This window comes from Aulostomus chinensis, chromosome 17 (assembly GCF_037954235.1).
Source record: "Aulostomus chinensis isolate RoL2024-O1b breed Wild chromosome 17, RoL_Achi_v1.0, whole genome shotgun sequence".
Classification (NCBI taxonomy): Eukaryota; Metazoa; Chordata; class Actinopteri; order Syngnathiformes; family Aulostomidae; genus Aulostomus; species Aulostomus chinensis.
This window is the reverse complement of record NC_141336.1, coordinates 5,241,554-5,266,973: the sequence shown is the minus strand read 5'-3', so window position 1 is coordinate 5,266,973 and position 25,420 is coordinate 5,241,554. Positions and strand designations below refer to the sequence as shown.

At 42.3% G+C, this 25,420-nt stretch overlaps 1 long non-coding RNA gene across 1 annotated transcript; it reads right to left on the bottom strand.

The window, feature by feature from the left end:
* Positions 1-2,454: 2,454 nt before the first annotated feature.
* Positions 2,455-23,438, bottom strand: LOC147246115 (uncharacterized). The gene is made up of 3 exons (XR_015109923.1): positions 23,314-23,438; positions 22,442-22,542; positions 2,455-2,707 (listed from the first exon to the last, which is right to left on the bottom strand). It is a non-coding gene; the product is annotated as an uncharacterized LOC147246115 (long non-coding RNA).
* Positions 23,439-25,420: the final 1,982 nt, after the last annotated feature.

The window sequence follows — 25,420 nt, the reverse complement described above, 5'->3', positions numbered from 1 at the left end:
TTTCCATTCCAAACACAAAATCAATCTTTACTCTAACGGCCGCAAACAGGAATCAATGAGCAGTCTCCAGGTTTGGGTCCTGCACCTCAGCTCAACCCCCCCTGTTTTTGTACATTTTCGCTAAATACAGACATCCTGTGATTCAATGACATTTACCATCCTTTAGGTTGGATGGTGACTGATATTTACTCGTTAATAATGGAGCCTTTTGCTTCTATCAACCTTTTATTTTGGAAAAAAAAGGACAGCTCAGGCATTCTCACACAGAACATGTAAATATCTGCCCAAGACCTCCTAACACTATCTCGCTTGGTGGTTGCACATAAACAATTACTATTTATGTTAATTTGGATCATTTTTTTGTGGTGGTCACATGGACATGACGTGTTAGGCATTGTTTCCATGATGCTGACATTTCAATTTTCTTAATAAATAGGGTTTGGGAGAACGCTCATTGATTATATTACTTCAGTATCCTCAGATCGAGGAGGATCAATGTGGTTTTCATCTCGGCCATGGAACCATGGATCAGGTCTTTAACCTTGCTAGGGTGCTGGAGGGGGCATGGGAGTTTGTCTAACCAGTCCACATGTGCTTTGGGGATTTGGAGAAGGCCTGTGACCGTGTTCCCAGGAGCACCCTGTGGGGGGGGGGGGGGGGGTGTACTCCAGGAGTATGGGGTGGATGGGCCCTTACAAAGGGCCATTGAGTCTCTGTACCAGAGGACTGGTTCACGTTGCCAGCAGTGACTCCGCCAAGACTGCCCTTTGTCACCGGTTCTGTTCATAACTTTTATGGAAAGAATTTCTAGGTGCAGCTGGGTGGTGGAGGGGGTTGAGTTTGGTGGCAGGAGGATGTCGTCTCTGCTTTTTGCAGATGAAGTGGTCTTCTTAGTTCCATCAAGCCATGACCTCTACCCTCTTCCTGGGGTAGTTTGCAGCCAAATGTGAAGTGGCAGGTATGAGAATCAGCACCTCCAAATCTGAGGCCATGGTCCTCAGCCGGAAAAGGGTGGCCTGCCCACTCCAGGTCAGGGGGGAGGTCCTGCCTCAGGTAGAGGAGTTTAAGTATCTCGGGATCTTGTTCACGAGTGAGGGTAGGATGGAGCAGGACATTGACAGGCGGATTGGGGTGGCATCTGCAGTAATGTGGTGCTGAACCAGTCAGTTGTGGTAAAGAGAGAGCTTAGCCAGAAGGCGACACTCTTGATTTACTGGTCAATCTACGTTCCAACCCTCACCTGTGGTCATGAGCTTTGGGTAATGACCAAAAGAACAAGATCGTGAATACAAGCAGTTGAAGTGAGTTTCCTCCTCTCCCTTAGAGACAGGGTGAGAAGCTCAGTCATTCAGAAGGGACTCAGAGTAGAGCCGCTGCTCCTCCATGTCGAGAGGAGTCAGTTGAGGTGGTTCGGGTATCTGGTGAGGATGCCTCCTGGACACCTCCCTCAGGAGGTGTTCCAGGCATGTCCGACTGGGAGGAGGCCTCGGGCTGATGTGGGAACTCCTCAGGATTCCCCCTGAAGAGCTGGTGGAAGAGGCTGGGGAGAGGACAGTCTGGGCTTTCTTGCTGAGGCTGCTGCCCCCGCGACCCGGACCTAAATAAGCGGAGGACGACAACGACGAGTATTTGTCGTAACTGGTTTGTGTTGAGTTTGCTTATTTTAAAAACCTGATGGAAAATGCTAAAATCCCAAATCTGATTAATATAGCCAGAAAAGTTTGCATTTCACTGAGGTCAAAAGAAAAATGTGACAATGGGCCATTGAACCGACTTAAACTGATGGTCATGGCAAATGAAGCTTCTGCTCCCTCACAGAGAGAGAAAAAAACCTGTTAGTTTTGGGGCCAATGAACAGTTTTAGTATCCAAATTATTTAGTGTGGTCATCATAATTTGTCACCACCATTTTTTCTTTTCATGACATCATCTTGTGCCTTTCACTTCTACAAAGGCATGATTGGAACTTTTGCACCAGCAGCTACTTTTCACCCCAAAGCAATTCATGTTTCACATTTAAGTCATGGATGGAAGTTTTGGTATTCCTTCCAAATTCAGTTGAAATTTGCGCTACATTTGAGTAGAAAGCCAGCGAATAACACACACCAAAACCTGTTGTTTTTAATCTATCTGACAAAATCTGACATTTCGAATATTCTTCTATTTGGTTACGGTAAACTCAAAATCTGATAAGAATAAATATATAATGTGGGATTGGAACTCCCAAGTTTTGTCCAGCAAGTAAATCAATTATAATTTAAGTAATGGTGTTTACTAAAGTGTCTTACTTGGCTTCTCACTAGGCAGTTTAATCCCTCAAGAAATACAAAACCACAAACAAAAGTGCCCAAATCTTTGTTTTAATCATCTGGAGAGCGCCCAGACATTTAGAAAACTCACATTCCCACAAATATGGAACTATTACCTCATCAGCTGTCCATCCAGATTTGGGCTAAACAATGAAGTTCTTATCAAGGCTGTGTGTTTTTCTAGCTACACTGATTGAATTAGGGGGGTGGGAAGCCAGCGGCTGCCCACATAGAGGAGGCTAAACAGGCCAAGCACAAAAGAATTCCTGGTGCCATTCCGGTGATGCCGATGTGGTCATTCCGATGAACAGGAGGGGCCAGTGGAGGCATCTGGGCTCTGCGAGTAGACAAAAGGGTAGACTGTCGCCTCACCGGGGGCTCATCTGAACCCTGGACACGCTTCTTAGGCCCAAAGCGTTTTAAAAAGGAGATGAGAGAAGCAAAATAGAGAAGAGGAGAGGGAAGGGAAGAGGGAATAATGAGGATTTGGAGAGGGGGTTGAGAAGGAAGAGACAGATTGGGGAATGAATATAAGCCCACACAAATCAATATTTATACATTAACAATGGGTCAGATGTTCCCGTGAGACTCAGCTGACCCTTTTAAACTCCTTCTTCTTTCAGTTCTGATTGTAGCCTTCACGTACTCCGTAATTCACCCGTCCAACTCATTACCTGCTAAGTCACCCACCTCAGAGGGGAACTCCACAGTACACGACCTTGAGCCAAGCATACACTGCAGGATTTGAACCCCTTTCTGGCCTTCTTTTTTGAGCTGCACGACTTAATTTGAAGGCTAACCGCATTTCAGCTTTGTCAGGAGGGTTTAGGAGGGAAACATCTCTGACAGTGAAACCTATACCTGCTTAGCCAGCATCAAAAGACAGACGAACTTTGCCAAAAGCTGTCCAATAAAGTCGAGCATGAACTTCCCTCCTTTTTTTTCTGATTTACCTGAGTCCTAAGTATGCTCATCAGTTTTGTCAGTGTTTCTTATCCAATCAGCTCTCACGTCCTCCCACCTGTTGTTGTGTCATTGGTTCAGTTTTTTTTTTGTCTTGGCTGATCATTTGTTCATTTTTCTCAGAGAGTTTTGTGATAGAGTTATTGGTTATCCTTTAATGAATGAGGAAATATCCATCCCAGTCCACTTATCACCGGGTGGCAGATCTCACACGGCCAAAGAGAATTTGCCATAAACAGAGAGTGATGAGGCCTGATGACCAGCATTATTATTATTTTTTTTTGTAACTTTAGATAAAACAACGCTTCAGCCCACCACCTTCTTTAAAAAAAAAAAAAAAAAAAAAAAAAGCACACCATTTCAACCCACACTGTAGTCAAAGGTGGAATTGATTTGCATCAATGTGATGTTGACATTTTCTCACAGCAGTAACAAATCTGTGTTGTTGTCTCACAGAAATCCCAGCACCACGGAAACACTTTCGGTCATACAAAGTTGACATCACATCTAAGCTCTTGCATATTTTTCAGAAAAGGAATGTATAAATAAGTCAAAAACAGATAAAGACTTACATCTTCTTCATGTCTTATTCTAGTCAAGTTTAACAAATAAAATTAGGGGACTAAAAATGTAAATGCTGTTCACTTACAGTAAGTTGTCAGAGTGAAAGCTAACTGCATGCTAACTGTGGCTGGAGTCACCTACAGCAGTACTGCCGACTGCATACTCAAATACTACATGCTGACAAATAAACCAAAAATTACTGGCAAAGTAGTCCTACCAAAATATACAGCTGAACGTATTGTGCATCAGATTGGTTTATCACCTATCAACTGAATCAGAACACACCGATTAATGGTTTTATAGAAAGAGTTTGTTTTTGTTGGTTAAAATATCTCTAAAGACACAAAGAGTCTCAAGTTGTGTGTTAATAGTCCTAAAACAAAAAGAGCATTCATGATACAGTTTAATATATAAAATATGCTCAATTTGATAGATTTTGGTGGGCGATTCTGAACGTAGCCCCAGTTATGGAAGTGTTGCGTTCACAATGGTATATCAATAGTTTTATTCATGTTTAAATGTCCGCAGACATTATAAAACCATTACATTTTCTAAATGTGTTTTTAATGAATGTCATTATGTCTCTCTATGCCTCAAGTAACAGGACATGATGCTCCAATGGCTAAAAATAAATGTCCAAAATAATGGCGGTACGAAAAAATGATTCTGTGCAGATCAGAAGGCATTAAAATAATTTTTGCATTCATCTAGGAAATCTTTGCAGAGCTACGGTATGAACCTAGATATTATTGGCTATTTATGTTGTCCACTTCTCGTCAGGTTGCACCATACTCCCGCTATGTTGTGGATGCATTACTTCTCAAACTGCTTTATGCTGCATTTCCATATAAATGACCCAACATCGTGTTAATGAGCTTCACAGGACTGACATACCTCTGGAGAATCAGTCGTTTCAGTCTAAAACTGTGGTTCAATTATCCGTTGGGGTGATTTTCAACTGCTGTGCAGCTCAATACACCTGAGCACAACATTTCTATATTCATTAAAAGGTTAATTCCAAATATGTGTCCACGTACACAAATAGTTTCCATTTTGTGACGATAACAAAAACTCCAGGGTGTGTGTTGAAACTTAATAAAACACAAACGTGTCAACACTCACATGACAGCTATCACTATCAGGGTGTGAGACACAACAGCTGTCCTTTTTAAGATGAACCACAATGGAGGAGCTCTGCAGGGGGGGGTTCCAGCACCTGCCTCTCCCCCCCCCCCTTGCAGGACACGACTGAGACATGGAGGAGAGAGGCGGTGGGGTGAACGCGTGCGTGCCTCTAGTCAGGAGTCGTCTATTCACCCCATTCAGCTGCCTCATTTGCATACTGTTTGACTTGCTGCTTCTAATTTGGGCGCCTTCCCCTTTGAAGGCAGATGTATGTAAACAATGTCTCTTTTCATCTCGACGAGGATTAGAAGATGACGGATTCTGGGTCATTAATACCCAGTGGACTGACGGCTAACAGAGGCAAACCCGCCGCGGGTGCAAAACAGGGAGGCGTAATCAGCCACAGCAGTGAACGCTGGTTGTCCACTGTGTGTTGTCAAGTGTGTAGAATTATAAGAGTCACCCTGCTACCAGCCTGATAAGCCTGGGTCGGTGTAACGTCTGACCAGATACAAACTGCTGGTGCTGACGACATAACCTTGTAATGCTGTGGAGTTCGTCAATGGTTGGGGGAAGATGTTACCTGGTGGACTTTCTACTAATGATTGCAGACCCTAGTGTGATATCCAAGTACCTTTTGGGGGACCTTAAAACTAGTATTTTCAGTTACTATCAGGGATGTTCCCTAACAGTTGTCACGGGAACTTTTTCCTCTCAAAAAATTCCTCAAGGAAACATTCTTTTACCACCTGGAGGGAACTACATGAGAATCTCTCTGTGACACCGTGTTACCATGAAGAAACAAAAAACACAGCTCTCTTCTGAATATGTAATTTGTATCAACCAAGAAGAAGCAAGAAGCAATACGTAAGTCACAAGTTAAGATGGGCGAGCTCGCGGGGAATCGTGGTGTGTAAATGAATTGAAGGAGTGCGGTGCATGACATACCCTACCACTAAAACGTGTTGTGAGATAATTATCTTTGTGAGTTGGTGCTATACAAATAAAGTTGACATGACTTGACTTGACAAGTTAGAGCCAATTTTGGAAAAATATGCACGGATAAAAACTGCTGGAATATGAATCATTCAGATTCATTTTCTAGTGGCACATTCATGCGTTTCTCAATGTAACCCTGGTCTTCCACCACTCAGACGGCTTCAGTGAAGTGACAAAGGCATTTTCTTACCCTGAGATTATGAACGAAACCTTGAAAGTGAAACCTCTACTTCCCGACAACTCTGTGGGAAAAGGAAGTGATTCTTTTGTAGCTATAGATGTCGACAAAAGCTTCTGGACAGAGTTTTAGGAACGCTGCACCCTTGGAACAACTTCACTTAGGCATGATTTCAATGCTGCCACATGGAGAGCAACTGGACGAAATCCTGTGAAACGATTCCAAGAGAAATTATTCCTCTTCTAGAGGACATGGGACAGTCGACAGTGACCTGAAGACATTTTGTCCTTAGTGTTTGATGTGCTAAGAGCAGGATGTCATCAAACAGGCTTCAGAGGATTTTTTTGACTGTTGATGACTTTGTAGAAGTGCTGAACATGTACGTATGAGTGTAGATGAGGGCAACTACTGTTACCCTTCCAGACGTCTTGGATGAAATATCTCCTAAGGAACTCGTACAGAAACCCATGTTTGTGATTGACTGCCGGAGGGAGATCACACATTGGGTGGGGTAATGGACCGGTGACCCGTCCAGGGTGAACCCAGCCTCTCGTCTGAAAGCTGCTAGGCTCCAGCCCCCCTGTGACCCTGAACAGGATAAGCGGTAGAAAATGGATGGATGGATGGATGGATGTGATGATGTTGTATTGATAAATTTAAATAATCATAATTCACTGTTTTATTTGCCACAGTTCCTTTAAAATCAGTCTTTAGATGGCAAATGTTTTAACCAGTAAAGATTTATTCCCAGGACGTAGTCAGCCCCATCACATAAGACACAAAATCACAAAGTACTGAAGGTGAAAATGATAGCAGCAAGGCTGGTTACAGGGTTCACACCAATGGAAACAATTTTTGTGGTGGGAAAGTCACCAAAATTGAAATAAAATCAGCAAAAACAACACACTCAAACAGAAAAGAGGGACAGGTGTCAGAAAACGGCTGTAGAGATTCCATGTAAAGTTATATTTTGTCCTTGTTTGACTCCTTCTGCAATCAATAATGTACCTCATAGGAAGCAGTAAACATTTCACATCTTTTTCAGACAATTAAATCTCAACCTACCACAGTATGTACAGTAAATGTAGTGTTTTAAGCTGTAGATGTTGCTTGCCTTGTGGCAGTCCCACAGAGGAGAGTTCAAAGTTCATAAAGAGTGTATTACCACAGATGCACATGCACGCACTGCTGGTATCTATCTCACCTCATTAGGACCTGGCATGTTCCCCTGCAGCACTACTCTGCATATTCATAGGCAACACATGTACATGGGTATTTCTGATGTAGTATTCATGAGTACTCTGGAGTGGGAGATGAGCAGCCCTTCATGTGTGTTTGAGAGAGAACGAGATATCTGGAATGTTCTGTTGCGTAACATTTGAGCAAGCCAAGCAGTTTTTCCATGCTGGAAGCAATAATTCATACTATATTTGCCTTATTAACCAGCTATCACCAGCTCAGCTCAAAGTCAGCCTCCTGATAATGATGATGATGATGATGATGATGATGATGATGATGATGAGTCCCTCCCTGGCCAATCCACCACCTAAGAGCACTTCTGAGGCTTGCAAACTAAAAAAAAGAGAATTTCGACATCTGTATCAAACTGTGAAGGCCAATAGTTATCAAAAATCCCGTCGGCATCTACTGACCCTGAAGCAGATAAAGCACAAGGCCTTGACAGCTTTGTGTGTGTTTGTGTGTGTGTGTGAGAGAGAGAGAGAGAGAGAGAGAGAGAGAGAGAGAGAGAGAGAGAGAGAGAAAGAGAGAAAGAGAGAGGCTAGTGGAGGTTAAAAGAGACAGAAGTGTGTGTGTGTGCGCGCAGGGGTCAGGGGGTAATGCAAACACACACTCACCATCCACAGACGGACATCTGCAGCCTGAACCTGAGGTTATATGTGAGTGTGCGTGTGTGTGTTTGTGTGTGTGTGAGGACATGCGCATTCATGGGAGGGCAAATGCTGGCATGTGCAACAGAATGTGTTTGTGTGTGAGGGGGTGTCTCCTGAATTCATGACCCATTGTGACAAACAAAACAAAGCACCCACACCCACACAAGCACACCACCACCACCACCACCACTACCACAGACACACGTACGTATTTATGAAAACACAGACACACACAGTATCCCTTCTCCTCCAACCACAGCTAAATATTTCTTATGTTGCCATGGAGGCTGATCAAATACCCAATACCTCCATTGATCATGTGCCAACTGGTCCGACCCTGAGCTGAATACTGATTGGCTGAGCTGGGGGAGTTGATGTGTGTGTGTGTGTGTGTGTGGGGGGGGGGGTTGCTGCCTGCCATAACTTCGATGAATCAGTCAATCAAACTTTATTTGTGCAGCCAATTGAATACAATAGTTGCATTCCATGATTTCATTTGCCACAAAAATCAAAATACTGAGTGAAAGGACCCTTTCTATCACATACAAAGTGATGTAAAGAACACCTGCTCTCCTTGACACCCTGGCTGGGGGAATCCCGCTGAGGGTTGTGATCCCTGGCTGACTCCTGAGGTTAAATCCACTGCAGCCATCCAGGAAAGAAAAGAGAGGGTTGGTTAAAGACAGATTCTCTGCTCTGACAACTCCAGATTGCAAAGGTTAGCAAAAACTCTGTGCTGAATGCTGAACTGACAGGAAAGTTCAAAGAAACCTGCAACGCGAGGAGCAAACATAAATTGCACTGGTTTACAAAAACATCTACTTTTAATTTCCACATTAGTGTACATACACTCCTGGTTTTATCTCCTCTAAACTGTACGAGTGAGAGGTTCATGTCTCTCAGGCAGAATAAAGAGGGGGCAGAATACAGAGCAGGAACAAGTCCTGAAGCCTGGAAATAAGTTGTTATTGTGAACATCAGGTTCCCTCGCCTCACAGTCGGGGAGGGGGGGGGGGGGGGGGTGGTTGTGATTATATACCTGAACCTGAAGGTCTGTGGTTAACGCGAGCTTAGTTTATTTTAATGTTTTGTTCTATGGCATAACGTGCATCAGTAAATACTGCATAATGAATTTCAAAATGGTGGTGGCTAACGTGCAACTAAATGAGACTACAGAGGTTATCAAGAGCATTAAATGTCTTCAGGTCAAAGGCAGGAGTGAGAGGCAGGTTTTTGTAATTCATGATGTAATCGCTCCAGAGACAGATGTTAGATTTGTACTTCTAACAACTGAATTTATACTTCAATTATAAAGTATTATTTCATAAGATCTTGCTGACTGAAACATTTAGAACTCATCAGCTTTTCTTTGCCATAGATTATATTATCTACATCCATCCATCCATCCATTTTCTATATTGCTTGTCTGTTAAGGTTATGAGGAGGGTGGAGCCTATCCGGGCTGACATTGGCTGAGAGGCAGGGTTCACCCTGGACAGGTCACCAGTCCATCATCTGCAGTATTCCTACATCATCTGCAGTATTCCAAAATCCAAAGTAAACTCCCATTGGCTTTTGGTCGAGGGAACATATTATGATGCTAACTTCCTGTTGTTCCTTCATAGTGCACCTTATCCCTGCAATACATCACCTGAAATTTGGTGGTTTCCTCCTCCAGTGAAAAGAACCAGGAAAGTGGTAATGTCTTTAGTTTGGGCTGAGAGTGAAACAAAAGTTCCCTGGTGCAGTAGAGTGTGGGTGTGTTCATGCCCAGGAACACTGAGTGTCTTGCTTGTATTGGGGACAAATTGTTTTACGTCTTGTCTGGATGCAAAACACTCGTACACAGCAGAACAGGAAGCATTTTCAGTCAAATCTCAGTGCTGCCTACATTCATCATCTTCTTTCTCTTTCCTTCTGGACTGATTTTGTTGCATCTTTCCTGTCATGCTGATCTGGCGAAACCCCTTGTCAGCAGCTGATCCCACCACTTGGACTGAATCAGAGGAGATGAATACTGAAACCGATGTGAGAATTTAGCTCAAACCCTGACCGACTTCTAAAGAGGAAAAGGGTCTGAAAGAATGTATTTTTCTATCAAGCCAGTTTGTCTCAACTTGTAATACCACTTCGTTCCTTGTGTGGCCATCGTGAGGCTTCAGTCAGGTGATGGGCAGAGCTCTTCCTAAAATGCAAAGCTGCAACATTAGTTTTTCAAATCTCTCCATTTCAGTCAATAAGTTATGTATCCATCCTGTTTGTTTCTTTCATGTTCATTTGAGCTCGGGCTGATGCACATCTGATGATGTCATCTCGCTATGGTAGACGGGAGAATCACCATGCCACTGCCTGCTTATCTCCATGAAGAAACATTTATGATCAACAAAACAGTCGTCTAAGTAGCGGATGGAAACCTGCATACAGCAAGACTTTCATGGCTGAATTTCTGCTATTTGGATGAAAATGAAGCACACACTTGGATTGAAACCTGAGTGTGAAACCTGTGTGGCGTGACGAAGCCCAGGCCGTTCACCCTACAGAGGTCATAGGTCATTCAGTATCGCCACCCAAATTTGTGACTATCAGTGGGATGGAAATCGAAAGCTAAACTCATAATCATATACTGAGTTGAGCCCATAATATGACTGTTAGTACCACATGTAACGCTACTGACTCATAGTTCTGTTCATGCAGAATCCTTCTGCAGCTTTATAGCCAGCCTACACACACACACACACACACACACACACACACACACACTTAGCAATGTGCAGTTGTGTAGGTAGTTAACATGAATTCTACATTACTAAGTAAATATGCACAATAACTAAGTGAGCTGAGCTCCCAAAGGTCTCATGATAAGCAAATCTCCAGCTCCCTGAAGGCACCAAAACCTACCAAGTGAAGCTCCTCTGATGCTAACAGCAGCCTGAAGGAGACAGCTGGGAGTTGATGAATAAGAAATACACTGGTGGAAGAAGAAAAACTCTCCACAGCTACATTTACATTTGAAGCATTTGGCTCACGCTGTTATCCATCGGAGGCAGGTGAGGGATTCAGAGTGTAGCTGCAGGGCCTTTTTCCAAGGTAAAGAGCTGCTGAGGGACACCATGAGCTGTTTCCACTGATCAAACCCATCAGCTTCTCTTCTCTACCTTAACAGACAAAGTCTTCCCTCGGCTTTAAATCTTGTTTTTAGCTGGACTGATGATTGAGGGCAGAAGTTTATGCCCAACACGTGCATCGTTGGAGGGGATTCGATTTGCAAACAGCACAACAGAAATGCTGTGTAAACAGTGGAGTGTTAGAGTTGAATTCACAGAGTAAGTTCCTCCCACTGAGGAAGTCACACTGAAATTTGTCGACACTCCCAAATATTTAGAAAATAGAAAACCTACAAATAGACTCATCATAAAAGGTGAACATATTTTTGCTGCCATCTATGCTGACGATGGCTGAACTGTGTTACCAGCCGGTGACCATGGCAACGGCAGAAACTGCACAGAATAGCACAAGGTGATTCAAAAGAGGGGGCACTCACATCTATCAAATCTCTTCATGAATAAATTAAGAAAAACTGGCATCTAAGCGCGACATCAGCTTACCAGTAAATCCATTTTACATCGCCATCTATGGAGCCGCGCCGTCCAGAGTTTACCCACAGTTTTTTGTTCAAGTTTAAGTTCTATCTCATGCTGTAAAATTTCTTTTAAATCAGTTTGGCGATGCTCAACGTTGCCCGTTTGGGTCTGCAGATGAGATTAAGATGTTTTAAAATACCATTAATGATCCTCCTCATTTCTTGTACTTCTCCAGACTTTGCAGACCGGTGTGTGACTCTGAAAGCGTCAGCTTGATTTTCCTCATCATGCTCAGCAGATAAAAGAAGGCGTGGGAGGCAACACACTGTTTGTACTTTGTCCCAATTCTACCCTTTCATCTTACAATGGAGACATTTGTTCACTAAAACATTCATACAAATAGGAACCAATAAAACTGAATAAAAAAGAAATTTTATTTGGTAGGGATTTGGAATCCCAAGGTCACATATGGAAGCTACTGTACAAGAGTAATTAAACCTGCACTAAAATCATCATTAAAAAAAAGTATTACTTGTTACTTATCCACTTCCTGCCTTGCGGCACTTCAGGCCATGAATATAAAATGGAATAGGCAATAAATTCTAATAATAGAGGAATGTGCAATAATTCCAGTCCAGTTCTAATATCTGATGGCAATTTGGAGTCCTTTGGTCACATGACAGAAATTAATATCAGCTATGAAGCAAAAAAAAAAATGCAACAAAAGAGGCTTTATTGCCAATCTAGTACTTATATCTGGTACTGATTTGGATTCCTGCGGTAACATGACACGGAGGCTATTTAAAAAACATGTTTTTTTTTTCCCAACACATAAAAAAACATTGGATTTTGCATGCAAAATACATTTAAAGATAGGAATCAACAAAATGCAATAAAAGCACGTGTCCTATATCTTCTTTGCAAAAAGAAATAAATCAGAAGTCAAATGCTTCAAAATCATCATCTCTTACAAAACCCAGTTAACTCGAATACATGAGAGGTAACACAACGTGTCCTTGTCTAGTTTTGCATCCAACTTTGAATTCTTATTGTTCTCTTGTGGTACCGTAAATGAGGTCTTGCCGTCCTGCTGATGCAAATCCATGACAAGTGAAACCGTTCAGTCTGTGACCTCATCTAATTTTATATTACAGAATAAAACATTTCCCCAAATTGATGCAATGTTCATTGATTTTATTAAAAGCGTTCGCTGAGCGCTGATGCACAAAAAGGGATGTGTTTTCAATATGGCCCGTCCTCCCAATTCCACTTTAGGTCGACATGCATTATGAAGAGCTGCATCGCTGGGAAAGAACCAGCTCTGTGTCGAATGAATAAATTGTGATGGCAAATAGGATGTGGGTGAGAACTGGGTCAGAGCGACTCGCTACACTATGACTCAGCATTATCTCCGCTCCCCCACCCCCCACCCCTCGCCCACTAAACTCTCACACACAGACACAAATCCACTCAGTCCATTAAAACTTCCAAAGCTTCCATTTCTCACATTTAGAGGCCTCGGTGTATAACAGCCTCACTGCTGCGGCATGCTAATTCAGCCCCATTTGGGATGTTTTATCACTATAAATCAGGCATTGCTTACTTCCTACATCACTCTACTGCACAGACCTGAAAAAAAAATTCCACTAACATCCTCCAAACCTCTTAACAATACTATAAGTGCGCATATTTATACCAGTGGGACATGAGGACTTACAGCATCAGTGCGGAGCTGAATACCACCCAGGGAACCCAACCCATATACCCTCACGGTATGTTCCTTTTATAAACAGGGTTGACCAAATTTGGAACCTCAGCTATCGCTCGAACGCATCAATAGTTTATCTCATACGTGAGAGTTACACTGAAAGACTTATTTCAGGACTTATTCTCCATGCGGAGGCAGACACACAACATTCACCAGCACAACGCCACGCACTGCTAGAATTAATGTTAGCAGTGCTAGACTAGCCGCTGGTGGTGCTAGTCAGCCTGAATTGATGTTCGTCAGGTCAAATGTTTTTTTGATGAAATGTCAGGAAATTGTTAAGAACGCCACAATATCCTAAAATCATAAGTCTACTTTAGGTGTGTCACACATCTTTTTTGCAGCAGGTTCACAAAAAAAGCATGCATGAGAAGTCATTAAATGAAAAGGGATGAAGGACTTTGAAAAGACTGGGAACAGCTGATCGAAGTCATGAAAATGCAAACCAGCAGTAACGAATTTTAAACTGGGCATTTTTGTTCTAACTTCTCTGTATTTTGTAGCATTGCGAATACTTGTACATGTTCTGCCGACAGCGTCTTGTTTCCTGCAGTTGCTGTCGGATAAAAAAAATACACACATGGCATAGTTTCAACATTCCTGAACTCCACACTTCTCCTTCATTTGACTCACTCTGGTGAATCTAAAAGCCTTTTCAAGAGTTACCTCAGTGAATTACCTCAGTGGACAAATATTTGTTGGATATACAAGGGTTTCAGTGCTAGTATTTCTCATTTTTGGATATTTATCATATTGTAGGGTTGAGAGCAACATTAAAGGTGCTGCTACTGTCAAATGTCCAAGGGGCCAAACTTGACTTGAACGGTACATGAGAGTTATACTAAAGGGCTTATTCTAGGACTTATTCTTCATGTGGAGGCAGACACACTGTATTCACGTTTCAGGTTTTTTTGTTGTTGTTGTTGTTTTGTTTTTTTCAGGAGCTCCTGGTTGAAGACATCTTCAGCTGTACCACACATGCAATCATGGTCACCACTAATTGAAGTGTTTCACTAAATCAGCTAAAAATAGAGCTGGAAGTGGCTGCTGCCGGGGTAAACTCTGAAGAGATGATAAACGGATGGGATGATTAATGTCCCTGCACCCCCCAAGAGAACTGTTCAATTTAGAAACTCAGTGGCTTCTTCAAGCACAGAAACCACTACTGTGGTCTGCTGCATGTGGAAAATGCTCTGGTATTTCTTCTTTCGAATTTGTAATTGCCACAAAAAAAAGGTTTCTTCTGCACACGTGCACATGAGACTTTCAATAACAGGTGCAATGAAGAGAGTTCAATCAAGATAAACCAGAACTGCACACAGTGGAAGCTGCAGCTTGCAGACTTTATATTGTGGAATGGACATTTTGATCTAACAGATCAAAATATTTGACATGAAATAATTACAGTTACAGAAATAAGGACAAAATATACTTTTTAAATTGCACCATTTTATAAAAATAGTTTTCTCATCTACACCGAAACAGGAAATCCACATTTTAAAAATGTTTCCTCTGTGTAAAACCACGGATTTTGACACAGATGGGAACGCCACAGCGATAGGGGGTTTTCAGCCCCTGTCAGGGCGGGCAACATATATCCACTGGGGTGCCTTAGGCAAGGTATTTCATGATGCTAGCCTACCTCAGGATGAGTGACACCACAAAGACAAAGGTCACACCAGCCTGGACATCAAGGAGCATTGGTGAGGTAAATTTCTCATCTGATCTGCCAAACGAGCCCCAGCTCCGGCGGCTGACAGCAGGACTGGAGCGTCAGCTCTTGGTAGCCTGCTGAAATCAGGATCTCTGTTGGAGCTCAAAGCTTCTTCATAATGATTTTAAGTCAAATACAATTTCTTGCTGATGATTTGGTCAATGATGGTTAATGATGTAAGCTCTACAGATGATTAACTTTAAGTCATTAATGTTTGATTACTCAGAAGTCGGAGCATTTCCTTCACATGGATGATCTTAAATTTTACAATTATCCCTTGATTCATCTCTCAATAGTGATTATTCCCAACTTGTTGTCATAAATTACAGATAATAAGCCTATATAAATACATCCTTCAAAAACGGGAAATTACCACTGTGAAAGCCAATCACACAAAGCTCTAATAACAGTTTGAGAGCATGGTGAAAAGAAAAAATGGAGGTAGACGGATTGGCTTTCAATTTTCTCAAACTATGATCAGCAGAGCGCCACCAATATAATGTGCTGATCTGGTCAAGTTGGTTAAAAACTTTTAACTCAATGACCGGGCATCAGTATTGAATATCTGTATCCACTGTGAAAGTTTGTGCACATGGTCCCTCAAGTGTGCAGGAATGTTTGGGGGAGTGTACAACCACAATAACCAGACCAGTCCCAGAGGCCCTGACATATCAGCCTTTTGTTGGTTTCTAATAATGCCTGCAATCTGGGGGAGGTGACAAAATGAAGGGGGGCGGGGGGGGGCGAGTGATGTTCAGGCAGGAGGTGGCACAGGAAGGGAGCTGACTGTGAATGGCCTTAATTGCTTTCCTTGGATGAGTGGGAGGGACTGATTGACTTATGAAGACAGAGCTGCCATCACAAGTCTGTCTTGCTATGTTTGTAAGGACACACTTTCGTTTGAACAGTGAGGACATTTCAGCTCATCTCACAACTTCAAAAAGCTGTAATGACTTGAAATCAGAGCTGAGATTCAGATTTGCATTTATTGTGCCGGTTGGGAAAAAAGCCAGGAAATGTGTCTGAAAAAAGTGACACAAATCCATACATATATGTACACTTTTCATACACTAGATACGTATTTGTGATACCTTTTCAATCGTTTAAGCATTTGTTTGGTAGTATATAACTAAAGAAATTTGAAAAAGGATAAACTGTAAGCAAAAACGGAAGCTAAAGACATGAAAGCTAGAGTTTGAATGAACAACTAGAAGCTAGGATTTAGTCTGAAAAAGGTTCAAATGTAAGCTTAAAAGAAACTAACAGAGTAGAAGTGTGTGCTAAAAAGCTATCAGTTTAAAAGACACTTCAAGCTGTACTGTAGTTTACATACCCGACTAACGCAATACTACACTGACAAAAACAACAGTAGAAGCTAAAAAACACAACCAGAAGTTCGACTGTGAGCTACTACGCAAACATTTAAGTTTGATAAACAATTACAAGCTAAAATGTAGGCTTAAAGGTAAGTAACAGAGTAGAATAATACAAAGTTGAAATAAAAAAAATATGAACTCAACTGTCGCTAAAAAAACAAAAAACAGAACTTAAAATGTGAGGTATTATGCTCACACATTTGGAAAAAAAAAAAACAATCAAAGTACAAGCTAAAATTTAGGTTGAAAAGAAGTACCGAGTAGCGCAATACCAAGCCGAGAGTAAAAACAACCAAAGCTAAAATTGAAGGCAAATTAAAAGCAAGTAACATAAGTCAGAATATGAGCCACCGTATACAAACGTATACATTCGAGAAACAATCACAAGCTAAAATGTAGGCTTAAAAAAAATAAGTGCAAGAGAAGTCCAATACTTACACTGAAAGAAAAAAAAAAAACCTATGAGCTAAAACTGCAGGCGAAACAAGAAGCAACCTAATTGTGCAATGTTAAGCTAAAAGGATCAACTACAAGCCCAAATGTTTGCTTGAAACAAAACAAAGCTAAATAATATTAAAGAGATTTTTAAGCTGCAATATAAGCTAAGAGAAATATAGAGGCAGTATGTGGGCTAAATCAATACATTTGTTAATATATTGAACATGTTAAAGATGTATTTTGGAGGGATGGTGGTTCTTGTGCTTGTGAAAAGCATCTGCATGCAGCCTCAACTGAAGTAAATCAAAACGTCAGGGTCGCGCAGGCTGCATTTGAAAGTCAACTTGGGGATTCAAACCATGTGTTTAAATGTGACAGTAGGAAGCTAGGAGTTGCATTATGTCCTCACATGGATAGCTGTGCAAATGTGTGTGTAGGAGGTTGCTGTCAGGAGCATCTGTTGAGACTCAGGCCAGATGGAGTGTGTGTCAGGAGTCTTGTGTGAAGGCACGAGCTCTTTGCCTCTTCCTCCTCCTCCTCTACTGCCTTCTGCTCCACTGCTCCAATAAAGATAGGCCCGGCCGGGGGCCTGACAGATGTTTCAGTTTAACACCAGAGTCCCCCGGAGGAGACAAAAGGAGGCGGGAGGAGGCAGAGTGACCGGCTGACCAGGCCTGTCTGACCTCTGACTCCAGCTATAGATGTGCACACTTCATGTGTGAGCAGAGATTTGCCACATTGGGCTGAATAGGAAAAACTTCCTGATGGCCTGTTCAAGTCAACAAGAGTGATGCTGGAGATAATCCAGAGAGAATAATGCTGCAGCATGATGGCTGAGAGACACATCAGGTGTCATATGAATATCGCCAAAACATCTGACTTGGACAGCTTTAATACTTTATGGGCGGCATGGCTCAGGGGTAGAGTGGCAGTCTAGCAACCGAAAGGTCGCTGGTTCGATCCCTGACCCTGGTGGCCATATCGAAGTGTCCTTGAGCAAGATACTGGACCCATAAGTGCTGATGAGTAGCTTGGCACCTTGCATGGCAGCCTTAACCATCAGTGTGTGAGTGTGTGTGTGAATGGGTGAATGACATGACACTGTAAAGCGCTTTGAGTGCCGCTAAGGTAGAAAAGCGCTATATAATTTGAGTCCATTTACCATTTATGTAATTAGCATTCAGGATACTTGACCTCTGAAAGTCATCTTTGATCGTTCCTTAGGTGAAATATCTTCAGGCCAAAAGAAGCGTGATTGATTTTGATGCATAGACGATCCTCAATCAGCCACCTGGATCATGCAGCTGTTTATGCATTGTGTTTGCTTTGACACATGTTTGCCTGCCAGTTCCTCAGAAGTGGTGGGGAATTGTGGGAGCTAAAAATGTGTCTTCACATTCTGACCAACCATAATAATGTAAATCCTCTATTAACCACCAGGGAGAAGCACAACATTAGCATCAGAGACACGCTCATCATGAATATTATTTCAGGGCCTTATTGCGTTTTATCTTCCGGTGCTTATTGCTTCTCGAGTCTCAGTTGTCCAATCTCTGCATGTTGTCTGCTGCTGACTGCATTTTCCTTCAGGGATCAATAAAGTTAATCATATCTCATCTTATCTTACTTTATCTCTCACACCCGGGACACCCAGCGGGTCCTGCAGGCCTGCGGCTAGCATGCTATCGTTCTCTTGATGCTTGTTACTATTAAAACCATATCAGATCTGTTTTGCATTCTCCTCTCAGCAGAGAAGATGATGAAGGAAAGCTGTTTATTTAATTTAGTGCTCCACCATGTTTCCTCTGCACTGCCTTGGTACCACCACGGTAGTGATGCTATATCCACTTCTACAAGTTTGAGTTGTTTCTGATGGATGAGTTGGTTTTTTCAGATGAATGAATAAGGTTTAACACATTTAATCCAGGGGATTAGTGCTGTTACTGTAAAAAAAAAAAAAAAAATTAAAGAATCACAACTCGGCAAACTGAGGTGATGGCATGGAAGTTGGAGCCACAGAACTACAGTATGTGGAAAGAGTACAAGCTATTAGATTATTTTTGAATAAAAGACAAACAATGCGATTTAAAAATGAATTCAAAGCATCCATCCATCCATCCATCCATCCATTTTCTTCTGCTTATTCCTGTTAAGGGTTGCGGGGGGGCTGGAGCCTATCCCAGCTGACATTGGGTGAAAGGCGGGGTTCACCCTGGACAGGTCCCCAGTTCATCGCAAGGCCAACACATAGAGACAGACAACCATTCACACTCACATTCACACCTACGGTCATTTTAGAGTATCAATCAGCCTCATCCCCTCTTGATGTCTTTGGACTGTGGGAGGAAGCCTGAGTACCAGAGAGAACCCAGGCAGGCACAGGGAGAACATGGAGACTCCACACACAAAGATCCCGTGCCGAGCCGGGACTCAAACACGGAACCTTCTTGCTGTGAGGCCACAGTGCTGACCACTGCACCACCGTGCAGCCTATGAATTCAAAGCATTAAAGGAAAACATTGAATAATAATTAAAAAATCAAGACACACAAATTAGCACATCACAAAAATGTAAGATGGAATGAAAATATTGCACCATCATGGGCAGTGGTTAGCACTGGGCTGATGGGATGGGCTCCAGCCTTAACAGATAAGCGGTATAGAAAATGAATGGCTGGATGGATGGACAGTTAAGTACTGCCCCTTTTACCTGATTCTTTTTCTGTAAAGTCAGACATCTTTATGTATATATCTACAAAATTTGGATTTTTAACAAGGGAAGACAGACATTTTAAAGGCTGTACCTCATCCTATTTTCATATGAAAATGCCCTCTAATGCTCCCGATGCTCACTGAGCTCATCGTGTACCTGGGAAACCTCTTTGTATTTCATACTAGATGACATTCATGTATGCAGTGACATTTCCAAGCTGCCAGCACACTGACCATATTCTATTTGCAGACTTCCTCTAAGAACTCTGCTAACTTGAATGTGGATAAATCATCTAATTGTGTGGCTCTGCTAGACTTTCCAAAATGTAATCAGATCGAATTATTCAAATTTCAATAGTGAAATGGGTCATCTCATTGAAGTTGTTGGGAGACGCTCACCAAAGTATTTATGCACCATTCTTACAGCCCAGAAGGCTACAGCGGATGACATCATGTCCCACATGATAGCTGGAAGTGGTTTGATAAGATAAATGATCATTGTGGTGCGTTTTACTACATCATGCAATTATTGTCATCTATTTTCATTTACAAGATGTCCTGAGAGGATTCTTTTAGTAGTCGTAGTTTAGGTATAACATATTTTTTAATCCATAGAAAAGGAAAAAGCAGAATAGATTTGATTATGCCTGCATACACACACACACATGCACACACTGTCACCATCACTGTAATGTCATACGTGTATTAAATATACAACACACAGTAGGTCTGGAAAATGAAGGTGAGAGCAATGTCTGTGTGTGTGTGTGTGTGTGTGTGTGTGTGTGTGTGTGTGTGTGTGTGAGTGAGTGAGTGTGTGAGTCATCCTGGCACATCTGTTTGTAGGCAGGAGAATATGTGTGTATGTGTGTGTTTATGAGTGTTTGTGTATGTGTGTGTGTGCGCGCGCACCCTCTAATTACATGTGCTCCTGTGTGAGTGTGTGTCATTCTGCATGCATAAGAGTGTGTGGTTCATGCTGTGTTCATTGTAACCTTTGTTTACCATAAACACAGGAGACAGATGCTGTGGGCTGCGATGCTTTGGTGGGTTGTTCTATTCAACTTCACTGAACTGAAGCTCAACAGGACACTGAGGACACCTCCTTCATTAAACTCTTCATTTCAACAGAGTGTGTGTGTGTGTGTGTGTGCGTGTGTGTGTGTTTTGGGTTCATGATCCCATGATGCAAAAACTTGTTTTGTTGTTTGCCGTTTAGAACAGAGGGATCTACTTCAAATTTTGATGAATTAGCTTAAAGCCAGTCATCCCTCTTACGAAGGTGATGCTTTTAACCCAGCTAAATCGCCACGGTAACTGCCAACTTCACCTGCTCCAGTCCAACTAATGTTCAAAGTTTCAGCTTGAATATAGTTCGAAGAAGCTTTCACTCCTGCCATCCTTCCACTCAGCCATTCACCTTCTGTGGGAGTGAGCTTCTCTTCAAAGTGAGTGTTAAGACAGCAAAGTGATCCATTATTTTCTCCTGATGTTATCTTCCATGAGCAATAGAGTCTCATGCATTGTATTTGATGTTATATATGTTTATAATGCCAACAAACAAAGCAATACAACTGCAGTGGCTAGGCTTGACATAGCTAGGTATTAAAAAATCCCAACGGTATTATTTCAATACCGTAAATTACACAAATGCTTCTTTTCTATTAAGTTGATGCACTGTAGTGCATTGCAGGCACTGCTAGAGGGCAGGCACCTGCTGTGTGATCTACTGTGACAGGCAGGCAGCTCAGAGAAAGACGGAGAGTGGCGCTAGAGGGAATACAGCGACAGGACGACTTGTAAAGAGCAAAACTGCAACTGCCCCTGCCCGGGGTTATTTTGGCTCTGATGATAAAGGGTTAGCTAGCGAACACGGAGGCTGACTCACCTTTATTTACCTTAAAAAGATTGTTGCTAACGACAGAAGAAACTGCTTCGCCATGTTGATTCTGTTGATGTGAAGTTTTTTCCTTGATTTCAGAGTTTCTATCATGTTAATATAGCATGAGCAGGTCCCTGCGCTATTCCATCCATCCATCCATTTTCTAACATTTATCCTGTTAAGGGTCGCGGGGGGGGGGGGGCTGGAGCCTATCCCAGCTGCCTTCGGGCGAAAGGCAGGGTTCACCCTGGACAGGTCGCCAGTTCGTGGCAGGGCCAACACATATAGACAGACAACCATTGGCTCTCACAGTCACAACTACAGTCAATTTAGAGTATCAATCAGCCTCGTCCCCTCTTGATGTCTTTGGACTGTGGAGGAAGCCTGAAGAAAGATTCTGTGCTAAGGCCGGGGCTCCAACCCAGAACCTTCTCGCTGTGAGGCGACAGTGCTGACCACCACACCACCGGGCCGCCTACGCATGTTGTCATAGTTTGAAAATTGACTCCGTGCCATTTGTGATCTGCTTTGCGTAAATTGACATGCCACGTAACATGTCAACCCTCCACTGAACCTGTGCAAATACTGTCCTATAACATAAACCCTTGTAAAGTGTTCGGCGTTATGATGGCATGAAAAAAAGATACCGCCAAAGCCTAGCAGTAGCACGACTGTTGCAATGCATTACAAAATCTTCATGTATGAATAATGAAAGTGCTTTGATAATTTGCATCACCAATTATACGTGCATGTCTTCTCATCTTCCTTCTCTGGTGTGTGTCTTTGTTTGTTTGGCGTAATATCAACCTTTTAAATTTGACAGTCGGTCTCATCATAAACTACATAAAGTCAAACTATGTTGCATCAGGCTTAAAGTTCAAGAGCTGTCGGATGTGCAAGAGGCATGTCAGAAATGTTGAGTGGAAAAATCTATATACTTACAGAACTTAACAATGTACGCCAGCATCAGTTTTCCCTCCATAAAAGTCTTGTTCCTCTGCTTTTACCTACAGACATGATTTCCTCTTCTTTCCTTCCGACACCTGAAAACAGCGTTACACACTGGTTAGAGTTTCATGCTCGGTCAGCTCAAGTTACATAGAGCAGAAACCGGTCTACGGATAAAAGGAAGAGTGAACCATTCTGCCAATCACAAGCAACTTTATCGAAGTCTCATTAACTTTTGTTGACCATGGATCTGATTTTCGGTGATGAACAAATACAGAGTAAAAAAAAATTCCACTGGCTTTTGTCAGGAGAACTCGTGGTGAAGCAGACTTCCCTGCGACACTGTTTGGAATCAGTGCTAACAATCCTGTGCCCACCAAATAATGCTTTAGGTTGGTGAAACCCAAAAGTACATTACCTTTGTGGTCTTGACCCATATCTACGTATGTTCATCGAGCTAGCTAATTTCCAGTTTCAATTGTGACCGGGCACTTGAGGCTCAGTTCATTCTTCCTAATGGGAGGCAGAACAGGACACAATGTCCTCTCTGTGCCATCCTGTGTTTTTTAATTTGCATGTCTGCGGGCGTTAGTAGTTGTAAAAGTCCCAGTTGCTTGTCATTTGCTGCCATTGTAACGCTGTACTCTGCTGTGCGGGTAATCACAGAGCTGCTCAGGAAATTATCATGCAAGTAACTAGGGACAGACACACAAACAGTCCTGTTTCCATCACTTCACATCTAAGTGGATGCTATTTCTGAATCCAGCCACTTCAGCTGTGAGCCTGACCCTAGTCCTTAACCAACCTTTAAACCTGAGCTCCTCACCAAGTTTTCACCTTAAAATTTCCTGTTGCATAGTGAGTACCTGAATGTCCTCAGTATGTTGGTTTAAAATCCAGATGGGTCCTCACAAAGACAGCAGAGAATATTTTCCATTCATTCCCCTCTGATGACTGTGCCCTCAAATGTCCTTCTTCTCTTATCTTTCTCATTTTCTCCCTTCCTTCTCTCAGTGTGGCAGCTGCTGAGCTGATTGTGTCATGTCTGAAGAGTGTGCATTCTTGTACTTGCGACAGAGTGAGTACAGGACCATGTGTTTAACCAACAGAGTGAGGACATTTTGGCTGATCCTCACAACTTCAGAGGGCTGTTTGAAGGTCAGAACTTAGTTAGATTAGGTTCAGGGTTAGGCATTTAGTCGTGATGGTTTTTGGTTAGTGTGCGTGTGTGTGCGTGCGCGTGTGTGTGTGTGTGTGTGTAAAACCTAGGTGAAAGCACCTTGCAGCCAGGCTGTTCTGTGAGTCAACATGAGATAAGGCAAAGATGTCTTCAAGGGAGTCACTTCGACAGGAGAATAAACAAGCAGTGACTTCTCTCTGTGGGTCCTTCACAGCCAGACAACCAAAACACACACCCACACTCACACACTCATAAGTGCAGGTGCAGACAACCAAAACACACACACACACACACACACACACACACACACACAAACAATGACTTTTGTACCCTGATGACTAATTAGATGTGAATCTCTCACGTGCTCTCAGTTCAAGGCAAAGGAAACAAGTCCAGGTTCGTGTGACGACATCCCCTGAGTGCCTCCCGTACAGCAGAAAGCTATAACACAACTTTAAAGAGACTTTGAAAAGATTAATGTGAGGCATTCTTTCTCATCTGAGGACAATTTGTCAACACCTCAAGTTTTAAGTCTCAGATTGAGATTTAAAACAAAAAAAAAAAAAACAACTGGGGATTTTACTATGAACAAGACTACAACTAGGTTCTGTTTGAGACAATTGATTCTATCTGCGATAGATCCAGAGGTGGATAGAGTTAATTACCATCGTCAGCATGCACCTCTATTTAATTACCGTTGTTGGTATGCAAAGGCAAAGACTTACGATGTACTCATACGTGATCAGGTAACAGGTAATGGTCTTTCTTCTTCTGATGAACACTGTGCAGTTTATAGAAGGTAGGTGATGCTCCAGTGTTTACAGTCATATGTCACACTTCATATTCATACACAGGTAGGATGAATTTTTACATCTTTTGCTGTTGTGCTGCTGACTTGGATATGTGTCCATTCTTTTGTGCTGCTTTTTTTCCTTCTTTCTTAGTATTTGTGGTGTGTCATGTGCTGTGTTATTGTGAGGTGTTGTGTGTTGAGGGACGACAGATGAAATGAGCTTTCTGCTTAATCGTTTTATTCCCTGAGATTAATTCGTGTTAAATTGCACACTCCTTTTCGAGATAAGCTGAAGTGGCTTGCTCAAAATGTACTTGAAGCAAGAATTACTTGGTGTTCTTTTTTAGCACAAAACTCCTGCATAGTGGCAAAAAGGACATGGGGTATGAATCTCAAACTCGTTGTTTTAAATTTAAGGAGGATCTTTAAAAATCAAAACAAAAATGTCAACAAATAAGTCTGTTGGTTGTTGACAATATCCACAGTTTCCACAAGACAAGACTAAAGACTTGCAGAATGTTTATATTGTCTTAACGCTGAGATGGTGAAAAGGCTCCCTTAAAACAGCTGATAAGCTAGTTCTGAAGGGACATTACGAACTGTCGCTAGCTTGTTCAGGCTAAATTATCACAAATTATACCTTAATTATAAGTCTACATTCGGTAAGAGTGGCCTCTCTGTTGTAATCCAAGTGTTCCAACAAAAAAAAAAAGGAAACATACAGTGCTTATTCAGATTTATTTCAATATCTTTGACTTTAAAACCACCATTCAACTGGGGCGCCGCTTGCTAACTTGTGCTAACCTAAGCCCTCTTTAGACACAGAATGCGCCAAATTTGCAGCCCGGTTGAGGCAGGAATACGCCGTCTTGTCTGTGTGAAATGGAGGCGGAATATTCCTCTTTCTCAAAAAGCCGCCACTTGTGTGGGCGTAAACATGTCACGTGACATGCAGCACGTAGTTGCATGTGAACAGTGACATACAACACCTACGCTCTAG